The sequence below is a fragment of the Agelaius phoeniceus genome, chromosome 10 (assembly GCF_051311805.1).
Source record: "Agelaius phoeniceus isolate bAgePho1 chromosome 10, bAgePho1.hap1, whole genome shotgun sequence".
NCBI lineage: Eukaryota > Metazoa > Chordata > Aves > Passeriformes > Icteridae > Agelaius > Agelaius phoeniceus.
The window spans coordinates 21,726,534-21,744,359 of record NC_135274.1 but is presented as its reverse complement, the minus strand read 5'-3'; the positions used below and the strand labels follow the sequence as shown (position 1 = coordinate 21,744,359).

General features: G+C 40.0%; 1 protein-coding gene across 2 annotated transcripts in view; it reads left to right on the top strand.

Annotated features, from left to right (window-relative positions):
• Nucleotides 1–17,826, top strand: part of NAALADL2 (N-acetylated alpha-linked acidic dipeptidase like 2) — a 405,646-nt gene that overhangs the window by 73,971 nt on the left and 313,849 nt on the right. For both annotated transcript variants that reach the window (XM_077184127.1, XM_077184126.1), the window contains one exon: nucleotides 11,633–11,711. The gene's annotated coding sequence lies outside the window, so the exon portion shown is untranslated. The remainder of the gene's footprint in view (nucleotides 1–11,632; nucleotides 11,712–17,826) is intronic.

The following is a 17,826-nucleotide window of genomic DNA, read 5'->3' as shown; positions in this document are numbered from 1 at the left end:
TAAAAGCTTTCTGAATTTTGTGTGTGCTGGCGAGGTTTTCTGTACATGAACCTTGAAACAAATTTCAAAGCTATCAATTTTCATAGCTACATTTGTCAGTTTGGCAGCAGTTCATTCTGAGCTTGATGCTAAGCATGATTATTGTAAGTTATTAACTATGCTTACTGTAAATCACCTGAATCTGCCCAGCTCTGCTGGCAAGGTGACGTGAGGCTCAGAGTGGTGCTGGTACATGTATTTATGACATATGCTACTGTTCAGAAATTACCTTTATCTTCAGGTTTTCAGGAAAAGGGATATGATTTGGTAGCGAGGATAATTTTAGCAGTATTCCTGTCTTGTGAAGAAAATTACTGAGCATCTGGAGTTCCTAATATTTTATTTTTTATCCTTCAAAAATGAGCTGTTTCTGTTCTCTGATCCTTAAAATCAATCCCTCAGCTGAAAAACATGTTGAAATAACAGGTTACTCTTGGCATTTAGAGTAATGTTTAGAGGCTGCAGTGGGAGTCTGGCACTTTTTGCATTTGGTTGCTGCCTGCAAACAAGCCCATCTCTCAGCCCAGCCTCTGTCCCAAAATGCTTAAATTGAAATTTAATGGCAGTGGGCGTAGCTGGAGGAGCACGAGTCAAGGTGTGATGGCTTGAATTTTAGTAGGCACCAAAAAAAAAGAAAAAAAAGAAAAAAAAAAAACAAAAAACCAAAAAAACAAAAAACCAAAAAGAGGAAGGTAGATGTGACCTTCCTGAAGGAAGATGATGTTATGGCCCAGGCTGTACAGGGCAGTCCCTGGCCAGGGGCTGCAGGAAGCAGCTCCCACAGCTGCCTCCTGTGCCTGCAGAAGGTGAAATCACACGTGCAGTGCATGTTAGTGGCCCCTGGAGGTTTCTCTATTGATCTGTGTCTTAATAATGCATAATAGGCAATCAGAGCTTTCCTGATCTTTTCAGAGACGCGCTGTCGGCGAGAGTTGTAAATCGCCCTGCTGCTGGTGGCTGTGTCTGACCTGCCCTCCACAGCACCTCAGCAGCTTCCACTTCCATTGGGACTGCTCCTGACTCACCCAGCAAGTCATCATTCCCTGGCCTTTCAGTGAGGCAAGATGGATCTGCCATTGGTTAAAGAAATTAGTTCAGAATAGAATAGGTACAGATATTAGGATTGTTTTGTTTTGTTTTGTTTCTGCAGGCATGAACAAGAATGTTGGTTTTGCATTATTAGCCAATTTATCTGTTCTGCCTTGTTTAGGCTTTGCTCTCCTTTTGAAGATCATTCTTTTGTAGAATGGCTTAGGATGGGAATTTTGCTTTACATGCTCGACTAAGTAGGATTTTGCAACTCTCATGTCACCTCTGTCCCACTTATTGGAACATTGACTTTTAGCAATGCATACTCTTAAATCAATAGGATCTTTATTGATACTTGCTGGTGACATAGCTAAATTTAGCAGCAAACTGCAAGCATACATTGCAGTAGTGCAGTGGGTTTACTTAGAAAGCAAGAAAATGAGGTTTCAGAATTGTTGTTGGACACCATCTGCAATACTTGTCGTTGGACTCGTGGAATTCATAATCACTGCTGTAAAACAGATCTTTTACCCTTGGCCTTTGAGAGTATTTAACAGCACAAGCTAATAGAAATTGGTGTAGTTGTGTTACTACTGTGTGTTAGTACTCATTCTGCAAACCCATTCTGATTTTGCATTTGACAACATCAGAAGTTAATTGGATTACCAAAATAATGCAACAGCAACAATGGCAGAGAATTCAGCTTATAGCACTAGTGTAAGTTTGTTTGTATCATCCCATATCTATTCCCTTTCTTTTTTACCCTTTTTTATTTTTCCCCCTTAAAAAGGCATAGCTTAGGCATAGTCGTGACTTCTCCCTGTGTTGGTTCTTTAATAATAAAAAAAAAGCAAAAGCTACTGGGGCGAAAACTCATTTAATTTGCTCAGGAAGTAGGAGAATTGCAGGCTATTTTGGATATTTTGAGTACAATGTTTAATGTTTTATTTATATCTAGCATAATAAATATGCTGACCAATAATAAGTCAGCAAAACTCAGTGTAGCTGAACTGTTCAAAATGAATCAGCTCCTATTTTTCCCTCTAACCTTGGACAGATGGCAGGCTGCTAGTGCTGTGGCTGACCAGGTGGAGATCCCTAAACCAGGATTATCTAAGGAGGATGAAGATCAGAAGATGCCAATGGACTGAGGCTGAGAAGTCCAGAGACTTGTCTGGGCAGGAGTAGACCTGGGATGTAGGTGCACGTCCTAGCCATGAAATTCCAGGCAGAATCAGGTCTGGCATCTTCTCTGCTGGTGAATCCACGGCATTGAGTGCTCCTGATCCTGAGCAGCGAGGAGGAGGAGGGTCAGCCCTGCTGAGGCTGTGTCTCAGGAGGGGTTCTGAGGGGAAGAGGAGGCTCTTGTCCCTGTGCACCCCCTTGGTGAAAACACAGCATGACTTAACTGTGGTGTCTCCTCAAGGGCGGGATGAGGGAGCACAATTTAGGGCTGGGCAGGAATACCCAGCAGTTGCAGTAAGGCAGAAAAATTATAAGAGAAAGGCCTTGTAAAACCAGGCCTGCTGTGTTGGATCAGTGGCCTGTCATGCCTTCTAAGTGAAGGTAGCACTTTGCAAGTTCCCATGTGAAAACCATCCTGGTGTGAACAGTTCGTTAACATAACAATCTCTTCCTGGGTGAAAAACAACTAGCACCTGCATGAAATCTATCCCATGAGAATCAGTGGAGAAAATATTTAACCAATTTAAGAACAGGGAAATTTGATGGACAAGGAGAATACCTTTTATTAACCAGTGGAGTGATTGGCAAAAAAGCTATTAACCAACTGGAGTCACACATGAGGTCTGTAAAGCTGTATAAGAAAGAAAATGCAGCAATAAAAAAGGACCTTTGATACATTGCTCGGTGTGTCATTTCTGTCCTTCTCTGCAAAGACACCCAGCATAATTCAGGACAAATGTCTTGAGTGCAGTCAGGTTTCATTAGCACCCAGCTCTGAGCTGCTGCTGCCGTGTGTGACGTGCCTGGACGAGCTTACTGGTTATTGCTTGGTGCATCTCTATACCAAAAACCCTTTTATGAGACAAAGATGTATCCTAACTGTCTCTGTACTCCTTGTTGGCACGGGGCTGAATCTTACTGTCCTAGCCTCACACACCCTCCGTGATTCCCTGGACACAGGAGGAGGTTTTGAACTTGCTGGGTGCTAAAATCACCTTTTCCCATGGAGCCCCTGAGTTCTCCCATCCCAGCCAGGGCAGAACTGGAGGATGGAGGATGAAGAGTGCACAGTGATGAGCACATTTCACACAGCAGCTCAGCCTTTGCTGATGGGCCAAGAATTATCTTAATTTTTGGAATTTGGCTGGTTGTGTGCTGGGGAAAGATGGGAATGTGTGGCTTAGTTTTTTCTCCTTACTTAAAAAAAACCCCTTGGGCCCCACAATGTTTCTGTTGAAAAAAATATATAATTAATAAAATAAAATTTTATATATACATAAAATAATATATATATATATATATAATTTCCAATTTATGAAGTCTGCTGATATAAGGAATTTATATAAAAATGCTGGCAGATGATTATCTATAGTCATGCTATATAAATCTGGTTTTGGTGAGGTCTAGATCTTAGCAGTAGCAAAATACAAATTATTAGATGAAAATAGTTGTAAAGTCTGGAAATTGACTTTTTGCTACTTTTTTTATGATTTAATCTATTTATATGGAGAGACATACCTTCTTTTTCAACTGGGATGAATCTTGGTGAGAATACAAGTAAAAATAAAATGTATATTATCTGTATTTTTTTTATTTATGCTTAGGGAGAAAATACAAACCCTTTTGAAGATGAACCTGTTGTCTTTGTTCTCCCACTGAGAAATCTGCATTCCCTCTCATTTGCTTTATTTCTTGTGTCTGAATCCCCTGAGCATGTGAACCTTCCTTTTCCTTAAAGGAGAGAAGCTTCAAGATGAAATGTGTTGTGTGTGCCCACTAAACCTGATAAACTGATACTCCTTTCCTGATATAATTTCAGCGGGCGTAAGGGACATATTCCCAAACCTGTTAAAATCAACAGAAGTTCTGCAAACTTCAGTGCATTTTGGACCAGGCTGAAAGTGAAATGTGTCACCGAGTTTACCACGGCAAGTTATTTTCTTCTCCTGCAGAAGGTTTCCTTCCCTTGGTCATCTTGTGTTATGCACTTGCTGCTTTGAAACGCTGCACTGGGGCTTTTTCTCAGTCTGTGGTGGTCCAAGCCAGCAGATATTTCTTTTATCTCTGTATCAAAGAGCAGAATGTGGCTTTAGCATTGACAAGAAGCCCTTGGAGACAAAGACTGACCTTTTGAAAGTGATGAAAAGGAGACCCCAGGGAATCCCATTAGGAGCAGGGAAGGTAGATAACAGCTCCTTCCACCCAACAAAGGTACAACATTCTGCTTATTCTTAGGGGACTTTGTAACTGAAGCCGGTGCCTTTGGCCTTTTCTTTCAGTTCAAAGCAGCCATCTGTGTCCTTTAATTTGAGTGGTAGATATTCAGTTATTTTTACCTGAATATATAAAGGCAAACTGTTGGAGTTCTTATCTCAAAGACAAAGCAAAAGGCCAACATAAGCTCTCTGTTTCTCCCCACGTAGTGGCTCTTCTTTCTCCCAGCCCTTCGCTGAGGCCCGGAGGTGCAGAGTGGATGCCCAGGTGCTGCCAGGGTTGGTGGCAGCGTTGACGTTTGTCCTTGGTGCCCAGCTGTGCCCTGGCACTCCTCAGAGCAGTGTATCCATCAAACTGCACGTGCTGCTGGGATCTCAACTGCGCCCATTGATTTTTCTCCTGCACATAATACAAATACTTGCTGCTCTGCCCCTAATATAAGATGTGAGAACTGCTTTGTCCAAATGCTTCCCGGAAGGTTTGGATGAAAGAAATAGGAAGAGGGAGATAGACTGGTTTGTTGTAACAGTGTTATTCCTCCATAGAAGCATATAATTGTATTTTCCTCGGTGTTTGTTTCTGTTTTAATTGGCCCGAATTTCCTGACTGTGAAATGGTGCAATCCGTGGACGTGCTTGCTTCTTTTCCAGCTCAATCTAGCATGTGTTTAGGTCTTTTAAATTAATCCCAAAATGATAAAATAACAAACCATGTACTGTATCCTTTAGATATGAGCTGGTCATTTTCAGTAGCAGGACTGGAGATCTGTTGTATTTATTTTGCCTGATTAAGAAAGTGTGAGTTCCAGGAGACCTTATATGAAAATTAAAAAGACACAATAATTTCTCTATCATTCCATGGCTCGAGAACTTGATGGTGATTATAATATTCACCTGTTCTGTTTACTCAGAGTTCCTGATTTCAGAGCTTACAGATGTTGCAATTTGGGGTTAGAATTTTATAAATATTACTAAAGCAACCCCTTAATGATCAGTCTTCTAGTAAAATTTGAAAGCTCAAGGGGAGGAGATCCTTTCCATATTACCTGTTTGATCGGATTGCAAGTCAGGCATCTTGCTATATACATCCTTAATAAAATACCAAGAATTAGAGCAATGATAAAATAGTGTTATTTGGATAACATTTAATATATATAATAAATAATAGTATATATTATATAAAACATTATTAAAAATAGTAATAAAACTGCATTTTCTTAGGTTTGAAGGTAGTAATTTCAGATTACTGAAGTGTAGCAGGTCATAAAGTTGATACTTTTCTTTCTTCACCAAGATGCAAGGACAGAAAATAATCTTCTGTGCAGTAATTTTGCTTTCAGTTTCTATGTCCAGACTTGAGATTGAGGAAGTCTTTTTTTCAGAGGTTAAAAAATGCTGCAGGAAAATTATGGTTTCCTTTAAATTCTTCTTTTCATCATCCAGTGTAACGGGTGCATATTATTGCCAACACGGGATTGTGCAGAAATTGAAAAGATAAATTTGGATGGAAGGTTTTTCTGAAATACTTTTCTTCATTGAGAGAGTGGGAGAAATCTATGGTAGTTATCAAAATTTACTGCAATCATGCTTCTGTGTTTTATGTGTCTCAAAAGCAGAAAAGTAAATGAAAGGAGTCAAAAAGGATCTTTGAAAACTGTTGAAAATCTTTGCTCTCAGTGATGCCTTGGCTATTGTTTTAATTTGCTTTAGTTCTATGGTAGATCGTAACAGTGGGTGAGTAATTTACAGAAGCAACAAAGCCATCCCAATACTTCTTGGAAATAACAGAAATGAGCTTTTATGCTTAAACAAAGACAGTTTAATTGCAGTCAGCTCTGCTGCAAAACAGTAGAAAAAAGTCAATCCAAGAAAAAAAACCCTGTTTTTCTGGGGTCTTAAAGTGGCACATACCTCTGTGTCCTTTACCTGCAGCTGGATGTACAAATTGCTCTTTTAATGAAGATATTCTGAATGGTGATCCTAATAACAGGGAATATGGGGGAGAGGCTTCTCTACCTGCCTGATGTTGATTTTTGAACTGTCTGCTTTTACCAAGGCTGGGATGGCTGCACAGCTGGCTTGGGTTCATGCTTGAGGCCACTGAAGGTGTTCTCTTGGCAGGGATGAGACTGCCAGAAATCATATCTGTTGTTGCACTCCCTGGAGGGTTTTCACATCACACAGCAGCCACCTGACCACATGGCTGTGCCTGCTCAGAGCAGGCTGCCTGGGCAAAGAGCACATCAGGGAAGACAGCAAGAAAGAGATACCTGGTGCTGATGTATTTGAAAAGTGACTGTCACCAGCTGGAGCCTTTCTGATCATGGGAATGTGCATTCCTGGAAAGCAGCTGGAGAGGATCCTGACTGTTGCCAACAAGTACCAGCTGCCTTTAAACTTTGCCCTCAAACTTCTCCTTGAATGCACTCTGTGTCTGTGTAATATTTAACTGGCAGGGTGGACTGATAGGGTGAAATTTTGAGTGGCTTGAGATGCCAATGCAGATAGCATTAAAAAATGGGGGGGAAAAAAAAGAAGAAAAAATCTTATTTGGTTGCTCTGGTGCTCTCAAATATTCACTTCTGCATCGCTGGTACTGACAGGTCGTGTTTTGGGCCATGGGCTGCTCTCCTTCCATGGAGGGCAAAGAAGGGAGAGATGTTCACTGCAGGGGCGGATGAATTGACCATATTTTGGTGAGGTGCTGGTCACAAGGAGGAGATTTCTAGAGGAGAAATCTTCAAAGTCCTGGGACAGCTGATGATGACATTAGCTGGATTAGTACCTGTGTGCAACACTGTGCACTGTGTCTTGGACTGAGACAGTCTCCCTGCAGACGGCAGAGCTCTGCATCTCACAGTGGGCGCTTCGCACTTGGAAGGCATGGAACTTGAAAATATTCCCATTTCCTGGGGATTCAGGGAACTGCATTTGGGAGCTTACCTCCCTAAAGAACTGAGGATGAAACTCTGTTTCTTGGGATGTAACTCTGCTGCTTGGGTCTGGTCCCTTATCTCTGGTGTCCCTGAGTACTGCAGAGCCTGAGTGTGTATCCAGCCAGACCTGTTGCATGATGCAGCAACTCCAAGGTTACACACAATGGTTTCTTTCACCTGTGTGGGTACCTTGATCTCTCCTCTACAATGGTAGGTCTGAAAGACCACTCTAACCCCTCTTTCTACTTGTCAGTCTTTCAAGGGAAACTCTTTTGGTTTCCACACAGAACATGTGAGATGTCTCAGTGTCGATACCGCACAATAGGACAGGGAGTATAAATAAGATGATGAGAATAGGAGCAGTTTCTGTAGTGTGTCCTTAAGAATCAGCAGACCTACTGATACCTCAAGTACCATTAATTCTTGATTGGGGCATGCTGAGCTTGTCGGAGGAGCCATCTGCCACCTCATTCTGTGTGTATTTATTTATTTATTAGTAAGGTGAGTCCCGACACCTCACATGGAAGAACTTTAAGGGGAACGATGTTTTTTATTCAGCTTCCTGCAGGAGATCTTACAAAAAAAGGATGGTTTAACTTCTCTTGTTGACTATTTCTCCTGATACTCTGCATCATGTTGTATTCCCTTTTATACTGTTGTTCACTGACTGGTTTCTGACTAATATGTCTTGATATTTGCTACTTGAAGTGACATACAAAGAAGCTGTCATCACCAGCTGTGCAGAAGACATCTGAGAAAACCAACACTAAGTAGTAAGAAGGAAATGAAAATGTCTTTTCTGCCCTGCTAAATTTGACTTGTGGTACTGGTTTTTTTGCCATCTTTCTCACTTGGCTCAACATGCTTGGCTACTCTGAAAGAGAAACACTTTGCTGGCTGCCTCTTGCATGATCTCCAGGTGCAGGGGCCAATGCCCAGTTTCCTGCAATGCAGAAATAAGTCAGCTGATTACATTTTTGATGCCTTTTTGAAACCTGTAATCTGCAGGCTCTCCTCAGATTTAAAGCATATCAGGATAGGTTACTTCTGTGTGTGAATGGTTTAGATTGGAAAATAGATGTTCAGCACCGATCAGGAATGATTTACTCTTCTCTTAAGAGGGGAGAATAGGAAGTAAGCTATTACCATAAAAAAATTTTACTGCAATTTTCCTCTGCATAAGCTTAAATTCTGTGTAGAGAGGTTGTCAATTAGTGTGCAGATTTTTTTAATTGGCTATAATAAAAAGCTAATTGGTGTTTTGCTTAAAGAGTGAATTAAGAAAGTGTTGCTATAGAAACTTTACATGTGTATAGTGCTGCTCTACATAACAGTAGATATAATAGTCTAATGACCTTTCTGAGCCAGCTGTAAAGTCAAAGAAAATGTGTTAAATTCAGGCTGGCTGCAGAGATCATTAAGAGGTTTGTGGCTTCACCCATTTCATTGCCAGAAAGTGTCTCTGGCATTGTCTCATAGAATGTTTCTCTTGACTCATGTCAAACCATATAACAAATGCTGGTCTCAAAAGACCTGAACTTTTGTAAAATCCAAGTGCTCCAATTGTGAATGTGTAAACTGATCTGTAATCTGTCAAGCGTGAAATGTACTACTGGGAAAAATTCATTTTCATAATCTGAGAAAATGTGATGATGGATCAAAAGTGGCAACATCTAATCCAAGAGCTGTTGTATCCTTGTGTCCCTCCTTCCTCACCCTGCCCTCTCTACCCACTGAATTCTGAGCCTCATGTGAAACACGGGAATGACAATTTTAAGTGAAATGGGATTTCTGCTCTAATTTGCAATATTCTCTCCTAGCAAGAAATACTTACCTTCTCAAATATAAACTTTGTTCAGGAGAGAACAGTTTCTTCAGGATTTGTGTACGGGAATATTTTTCCTCAAGCTTCCCTACAGAAATTACTTCAGAGTCATTATCTGTACCTTTGCTAGCTGCATAAAAGTTATATATTGGTGGCATGGATGAACATAGTCATTACTGCCAAGGAAGGGGGTCACTAATGAAATAAATGGCTCTGGCTGGTAAAACTGAAACATGACCTTTTATTTTCAGTTCCCTGAATCTTATTGTTACTATGTCAACAAATTGTTTTGCTCCTTTTTAACTGTATATCTAGATGGTGTAGGGGTGTGAGAGCCTGCAGTTATTAGTCATGGTGACAGAAAAAAAATTTAGTGTTCTGCATGTCCAAATTGAGAGACAGGACAAAACTATAATCTGTTGATGTTCTGTGGAGTCGTTCACTGTGGGTTTTTTTTTCCCCACTGATTTTCAACTAAATAAACAAAACAACCCCCATTCTGTGTCTGCTAAAATTGCCCCTGCACTTGTTCTTCAAACTGGAAAAACACAACCATGTTGGAGTGATTTGTGTATGATTTGATGTTTTTTTCCCTCCTCACTTCTTTTCCTCTCCAGTAGATGCCTAAAAAGAAACCATCAGTCTCCTAAGTGGGTGAATTTAGGAGAATCTCTCAGAATTCAGTGGAATTATACAGACAGCTTCTTTCTGTACCTCTGGGTCAGGACTGAGGAGTGTCATAACTTAGCAGCTATTCTTCCCTTGATACACATATGTAAGCCCTATTAGTGTTAATGCCTTTTTGAAATGCTCCCCTCATATATTCAATATCTACTACTCTGTCCAAACTCTGAAGCCTTATGAGTTGCATGGCATGTGACTGTCTCTAGAGTTTAATAGAAAGTTGGATTTAATCTCCTAGTTCATCTTTTGAGCAGTAAAACTGTAAAAAAGATAAAATGTTGTAACGTGAAGCTTTTATCTGAGACCTGTGAGCAAATAAGGTTTTTTTTTTTCTGGTCCAGGGAAAAGATGGGTTTTTTGTTGTTTTTTTTCATCTTCCTTTTGTCTTGTCCAGTCAGTCCATGAATGTAAGATGTACTTACAGGGGCTGTAGAGTCTAGAGGTGTTCTTTTGCAGAAGAGTAGTTACAATATTGTATTGTCAAGGAGATGTGATTTTTGGAACCCAGGAAATCCATCCTTCAGTTTAAATTTTTGCTGCTTTGCTGCACTACATTTTCAACTGCCTTTGTGAAGAGGGGACTGGGTTTCTGAGGGGCAAAACTTAATTTTTCTTTAGGACTGGTATTTTTGTCTTAGTTTTACTTGGCTGTACAAAGCTCTGAGCATCCCAGTCTAACATTGTTATTCCTGTTTTAAGTGTAAATCAGTAAAATTTATATTAAATCCAAATGTCTGGGAGTTGGAACTCCTGCTAGTTCAGTGTGTTATTTGTTTATTTGGATTAGTGCTGGTTCTTGTGCTATGAAATGGAGTAATGGAGGAGCTGGGTGGGTTCTGCATTCTGGACATTGAAAAGAAGTCACAGATTCAATGAGGTTGGAAAAGACCTCTGAGGTCCAACACCACTGAATGAACCAGATCTTGGCACTGAGTGCCACACTCTTTCCTTCAACAGTCACAGTGCATTTTTATTTATTATTTTTTTTTAATTACTTCTTTACTGATATGGTGATGTTTACAGAAATTTATGACAGAAGTTGGTTGCTATTGGTCCTTTTCCCTCTTTGGTTTATAATTTATGGAGTGCAGCAATGGAAGCTTGCTTATTAGTGGAATCTTTATAATAAGCCTTTGCAATCTGTGGAATCTTTATAATAAGCCTTGATTAGGACTGAACTTGAGTAATATGCACAGAGACTGTTTGAACATGTACTGAACTACCTTGTTTTGCTTAAGGAAGGAACACATTGACAACTGAATTTCATTGAAGAAGGAGGGAGATTTATATGGGTGATAATGAGGTTGCTGCTGGGAAATATGTGAAATATTGAAATGATCATAATATCAGTGGTATTTGTTTTTTGTAGTAAGAACAGTTTCTGTTTACTGATGGATAACAAAGGCAATTGTTTGTTGTCCAGTGTTTTGTAGTAAGCAGAAGTGCCACCACAAATTCCCTGCTGAGGAGTCATGAGTCTTCATGAAACAGACCTTGCTGGATACAAGGACATTGATTTTAACATTTTAGGCAGATATTTTGTTTCTTTAAGTAAGAAAAATATTTCCTAAGTACCATCATGCTTCGAAATAAGTTCTACTTTGCTGCAGTGTTAGGAAAATGCATCTTCTATTTATATTTACAATTTGCATCATTGCAAATTATCAGTTTTCTGTTTCAATGAGTGGTATTATAAAATGTGATGTATTCCTCTTTTGCAGAGAATTAGTGTAGAGGCCAGACTGAAAATATGCCTTCATGACAAAGTCTCTACAAAGCTCATCCCATCTTGGCTTTAAGGTAAATGAACAAAAAACCTCTTCTAACTTTTCTTCTCATCATGGTTGTTCTTCAGCTTGGAACAAATGTGAGGATATCATGTGCTCAGAATATAAAAAAAGTATTTTAAGGAGTTAAGTTGCAAAACTTAAAATTTAGTCAAAGTAAAGTGTAAGCATAAGCCAGTAATTTGAGTATGGCTTCAGTAATTAAAAGAAATGACAGTGGCATGAATGCTTATGTGTCTTACATACTGCCTTGGTAACTGTCTGGTTTTGTCTGAAAATTGAATATGCATGTGAAGGAGAGATCATTCTAATTGAATGGAAAATATGAAATTAAAAAGGCAACAAAGTATAAATAATTGAAAATCAGGTTGCAGCTCCGAGCTTCTGTATGTCGGGAGCTCAGTTGCAAACAAAATTGGTAGAATGGTAATTCACATTTTTCTTCCTCTTAATTTTCCTTTCATGGTACCACACTCCTGGTATAGGGAGCAAGGCAGTGAAAATGATGAAGGGGTAATTAAATATCTGTAGGAAAGTAAAAGCCAAACCAGAGACTAATTTTCAGCACTCTACAGCTTTCATTAGATATGTATATGCTTTGATTTCTCATGTATATGGAAAATGTATCCTCTAACTGCATATTTTTAGCCTTTCTCCTCCAGAATTGTTTAACTTGCTGTGGCAAGCTTGTTTTGTTTGTGAAATCGTTGCAGAAAAGAATTCTTTTAAAAACTTTATGAATAGTTAGTTACCTGTGAGTACAGCTAAGTATTCTTAATCTCAACTAAGTCTCCTTTATCATGGTTTTACCTGATTGGAATGTTTAGTATGTCTTGTTCATTCATTGAAATCACTCAGAATGGGTAATTTTCAGTGTTTGGAACTTCTTGATTCTATATGCCCTGCTGTGTCTGTGCACGAAGGCACCAGTGAGGTTGCTGTACCCAAACCCCTTTATTTTCAAGCAAAACTTTCCCCAGATTTAGCCAATGCATGTAGACATCACAGAAACCATGTTGCCACTTCATTTCCCAGTACTGGCTTGTGATACTGGCACAAACCATGGACCCATGTCCCAGGAGCACAATAAATTGGAAATATTTTCTGTCAGAGTTTGCTCAGTGGTGTATTTGGTTCACAGGCCCAGGATTTGCCCTTAAGTGTCAAATCAGATTCAGTAGGTGTTGGGTATTTGGTGGCAGCACAAGGTGATGCAAGAGTGGACTTTAGCTGAAAGAGCTGTGTCCTCCCCTCTGTCCCCAGCGTGGCCCTGCCACTTGCCCTGGGACACTGGGGACACTTGGGATGCTGAGTGAGGATCTGAGTGAGAGCTGCCCTGGCTGGAGCCAGAAGGGCTGGAATCTTCCCCTCCATTTGCACTGCCCTGCTCTGTTTGGGCTGCAGGACTGCCCTGCTGGTGCCTGCCAGTGGAATTGAACCTGGGCCTTGAGAATTACAGACAGACAACAGTTCCAGAGGTGGGGTGTGTTTGCACTGATACTAAGGACTGGATCAGTACCTCCAGGGGCTGAAGTACTGCTTTGTTTCCCTGGAATAATCACAGTTCTGCTTCTGAGATCAGTTGTTTCTTATTTATCTTGATGTGGTTTACAACAGCTCTTCCTCATGGTGAATGCCATTTTTCTGGGTTTAAAAGAACTGTCATCTGTTGCTTTATTTTTTACAAATTCAAAGGGCACTTAGTGCTGTCAGCATGAGATCATCATTGTCTAATAATATTAGATGTCCATTAATGTCAACTTCTAACAGAGCCCTCTTCCTAATGCAGCCATACCTTGCAATCATGCTGTACCTTTCACCACAAAGCAATTCTTTGAGTTGTGTGAATTGGCTAAAACCTATGAGCTATTAAAACTCAGAATGTTGCTTCTGCTTGGAAAGAAAGTCGTGTTGTTTAACTTCCCCCTCCCCTTCATCCATCTCTGAGAGTGGGAGCCTGTGTGAGGGAGAAAAGAAAGGGAGCCTGATGGTGCTTAATGGCTGATGAATAAAGGCAAGGATACAGGGATGGTTGCCTGGCAACCTGGGAGGATGGGCCGAGGTCCCTTGTCACCGCATAGGAGTTGACACTGGCTCATGCCTTGAGCTCATGAAGAAGGATTCCTGGGGGTTTGCACACTTTATCCTCAATATGCATCGTGGCTGGGTTAGAGCTGTATCTTACCTGTTTTGTCTCTGTGTATTTCAGCCTCTAAAAAGAAACACAAGGGGAATAGAAGCAAATCAAGTGTTTTACTTAAAGGAAGAAAACGTGTGCTTCCTGTCCCATGCTTTATTGTGTTTTCAAGGAAGAGATTTGCCTAAAATTGAGAGCTCTTAGACCTAATTCCATGTAAAGTTCTGTTTTCTTAGTCTGAGAGCCCTCTGAAAATTATCATTAGTGCTAAAACATAATGAGCTGGAGTTTGTGTTATAATTGCAGCCCTGAGAAGAAGCCTTTTTGTGGTTAAACATAGCTCTGAAGTGACAAATCTGCTTTGTTTCCCTTCTGACACAGAAGTAATGTCAGGCTGAGAGCACACTGAGGATTCTGACAGATTTGGCCTTGTACAAGTTATTCTTGAACAGTTCAAATGGATTTTGAACACAGGTGTCTCACAAGGGGTGGATCTCTCTCTGTGCTGCAGGAGGGTTGTAGGTAGGTGATGTTTCCTTAGGGATGTGGTGTTAATTTGGTGTTCCCTAGGAGACTTTTGGGAAAGTACATGGACATTACCCCATGAATGTTGTTGTCATCAAGTGAACATTGATCCAGTGACTATTTTTGTTTTATAGGGAGATAATTATTAAGGAAAAAGGTGCAACTGGCTTGCAGAGGCTGCATAACCCAGTGTGTTTTGAACATTTTGAGTAATTTTCTTTGCTCTTCTGTTTCTCAGAAACAACTTTGGTGCCTAATGATGAGGTCAAAGCTGTAGGAAGCAGATTGGGTTCTTGTTTTCAACTGTTGGACAAAAGATCTACCTGGCATTTTTTTGCCCATTTCTTACACCAGACAAAAGTGAGGTTAAAATGTGTGTATATCTACAATTGTATCATCTTGGGGATTCTTAAACAAAAAAATCAAACACTTCTCTCTTACGAGTAAGAGTAATTGTCATTTGCCAAATGTTTGCTTCCCTTTTTTCTTGTTGAGTTCAAGCTTTTTTTAATAGATGTTCCTACAGCTGAAACTGTAGAGTATTTTGGCATAATGTGTAACCTGACCAGCTGTCAAAAAACACTGTTTGCATGGAAATGTTGATGATGGAATGCGGTTGATGAAATTTGCAAAGAAATCTATTAAACTTACTGCAGGCTTTGTAATTATCAGACTTGGAATAATAATCTGCTTTTTATCAGCATTTTCATCTAACTTTTTGGTTTTTTTTTGTGTACAATCCATTCTCCTCCTCTATCCCCAAGCAAACACAGAGGCCAGACAGCAGCAGCCAGCTGTGTGGAACTGCTTCCTTCTAACTGGAGATCCTCAGAAAATCAGGTGGAAGGTTTGAAAAGTTTCAGTTTGGATAGCCAAAGCCTTGAGGCCATTGTCATTAACAAAATTGTCTTTCTCCTTCTTTCTTTTGCAGGCTGCAGCATCTGACTTACTATTTATCTTTTTAATGGTTTATACTTGTGTTACAAGCCCTGAGTTTGCTACAGGGTATTGAGAAATGTTCCGTAGCTGGTGATGATTCATGGGAAAGTTTGGATTAACTGCTCTGGACTGGGAACTTGTATTCTTTAGGGCAACCTTGGTCTGGGGCAAGATTGCTCTTTCTTTCTCATCATCTGCACGTGTGGTTGTCTGTGGATAGAATTGTATTAACCCAAATTTAACCCCTAGCATGGAGGGACCTGCAACTGCACTGGTGTTACAGAAACTTTGGACCCAAAGCCTCAAAGCTGTGCTTTAATCTGCTTTAATCTGCTGCTTTAATCAATGAAGGAAAAGATTTAAATTTTAGGATGAATCTGTGCTCATGTCCAAGGTGTCCAAACTGCTGGCTGCTTACTCGCCTATAACAGATTCTAAGATATCAAAATACCTTAAAAATACTTAAAATTGAACCAAGACAATAAGTAAGCTTTTTTTTTCTTTTTAACTGTGGGCAGTTTATATTATTCTCTGTCTGTACAATGCATTTCTGTTGAATAAAGCACAACCAACTTCTGCCATGTTACCAGAAATGTTCTTTTATTTGCAATTCAAATGGAATAATTTTAAACTTTAAATCCTTTTTGTCCATCATATTGTAAGGAATGTGAGTGGAGTATATTAAATGCTTTCAGCGTTCTATTGAAACACCTGCTGCTGTCTTAGGAAATTTCAGTATTCCTGATCTGTTAAAACATTGGTTACGTTGAAATGTTGGTCAAGGAAACTTACACTATGATGCTTCAAATCAGCCAGTTTTGACACTTTCAACTGATTTTTGCAAGGATTTTAATCTTCTTTCACTGACCCATATTGTGGTAATTTCTGTTGGGCTGCTTCATTTCTTATGGAACTGAAACACAGAAAGTCATGGAAAGTTCAACCTAGAGCAGACAAGAATTAAGGGATTTTACTTTTTTTGTGTGTACCATGAGCACTGTATGAAAGTGAGATTCGGATTTCTTTTCTTAATTATGGACACAAAATTAACTTCTCATCCTTCATTTTGGATTCTATACATAATATCCTGTCCATTTGAGATATGGAGACAATTTATTGGTTAAAGCATATGATACAATAGGAAAAAAAAGGGTCGTGGTTGATGCATTTTAGATCTAATTTCCTGTATTGCTTCTGTATTTAAAAAAAAAAAACTATGTGAAAATATAGGAAGCAATGCAATAACTGCATACAAGCAAATACCAAGCCAACAGCTGTGTTTTCTAAGAGTACAGCACTGCAACTGGAATTGGGAAAAATAAAACTTTATTGTGGATTTGGGGAGAAATGGAAAACAGTGCTAATCTAAAAATAATTTGTCTTTTTTTCCCCTCAGTTGGGGAGAATAAGATTTTGCTGCCTTTACTCTCTCTGGAAAAATAGAGCTCCTTCTGTTTTTCAGCAGCACTGCAAAGCTGATTCAGAGACGCAAGCAGCGATGAAGAGTGTTGTTCCACACTGGAAAGGCTTTGTATGGGGAGTTACTTATGGTAAATAATTGATCTAACAACTAGTTTGGAAAAAAAGGAGGAATTTTTTCAGTCTGGAGCACAACTTGGATGCAGAGATGGTGCTGGGCAGAACCTGGGCCTCGCTCTGGGCCGTCCCGGTGCCTGCCCATCTGATCTTGCAGGCTGGTGGTTCAAGCCAATGGGATGTGCAGATGTGTGCCCTGCACCGAGCAGCTGGGTCAGGGAGCCTCTGCTCAGCCTGCCAGCAGCAAGGAAAGCTGCTGCTTCTCCTGCAGGGGCTCATTTACATTTTCATGGAGCAGGAAATACTGGAGACCTTCCTACTGTGGTGATGCCATGATGATCTTTTGCCTTTTCTTTTATATTTACCTCTTACGTATTCTCAGTACCCTTAGCATGCATACTTATAATTCCTTAAATCTGATATTTTAGCATAGTTCTGCTGTTCTGTTAGGTCAGAAGACCAAACATCCCAAAGACCTCACAGCTGGAGGCCAGGAAACCCTAATCCATATTAAAAAACCAAGGTCCCCTCTAAAACACATCCTGCAAACTAGGATTAAACCCATGCAGGGGGGAGAACTTTGGCATAGGGAGATGTCATGCTACCCATTCAAGCCTCTCATTAGGGCATCTTTGTTAGATGAGCTAATTTTCAAAATCTATAAAATTGTATCCATGATCTACCACGTGTGTACATTTCAGCATGTTCCACCTTGGTGAGTTGCTATACCATAAAAATCCTTATTAAATACCCAGGTAAAAACCCTTTATCCCTTAACTGTGTCTGGTTCTTAATTTTGGAATCAAAGCAAAGGCATCAGTGGGGCCAGTGAAGGGAATGGTTTACCAGAGCTTTGTCAGGAGACAACCACACCTGGCACAAGAGGGCAGCAAGTCTGCTGGCTAGAAAAGTAATAAATGGCTGTGGGAATATCAGCTCAGAGGCTTTTCTGGTCAGTTTGTGCCCTCATTTGTCCATAGATGTGACAAAA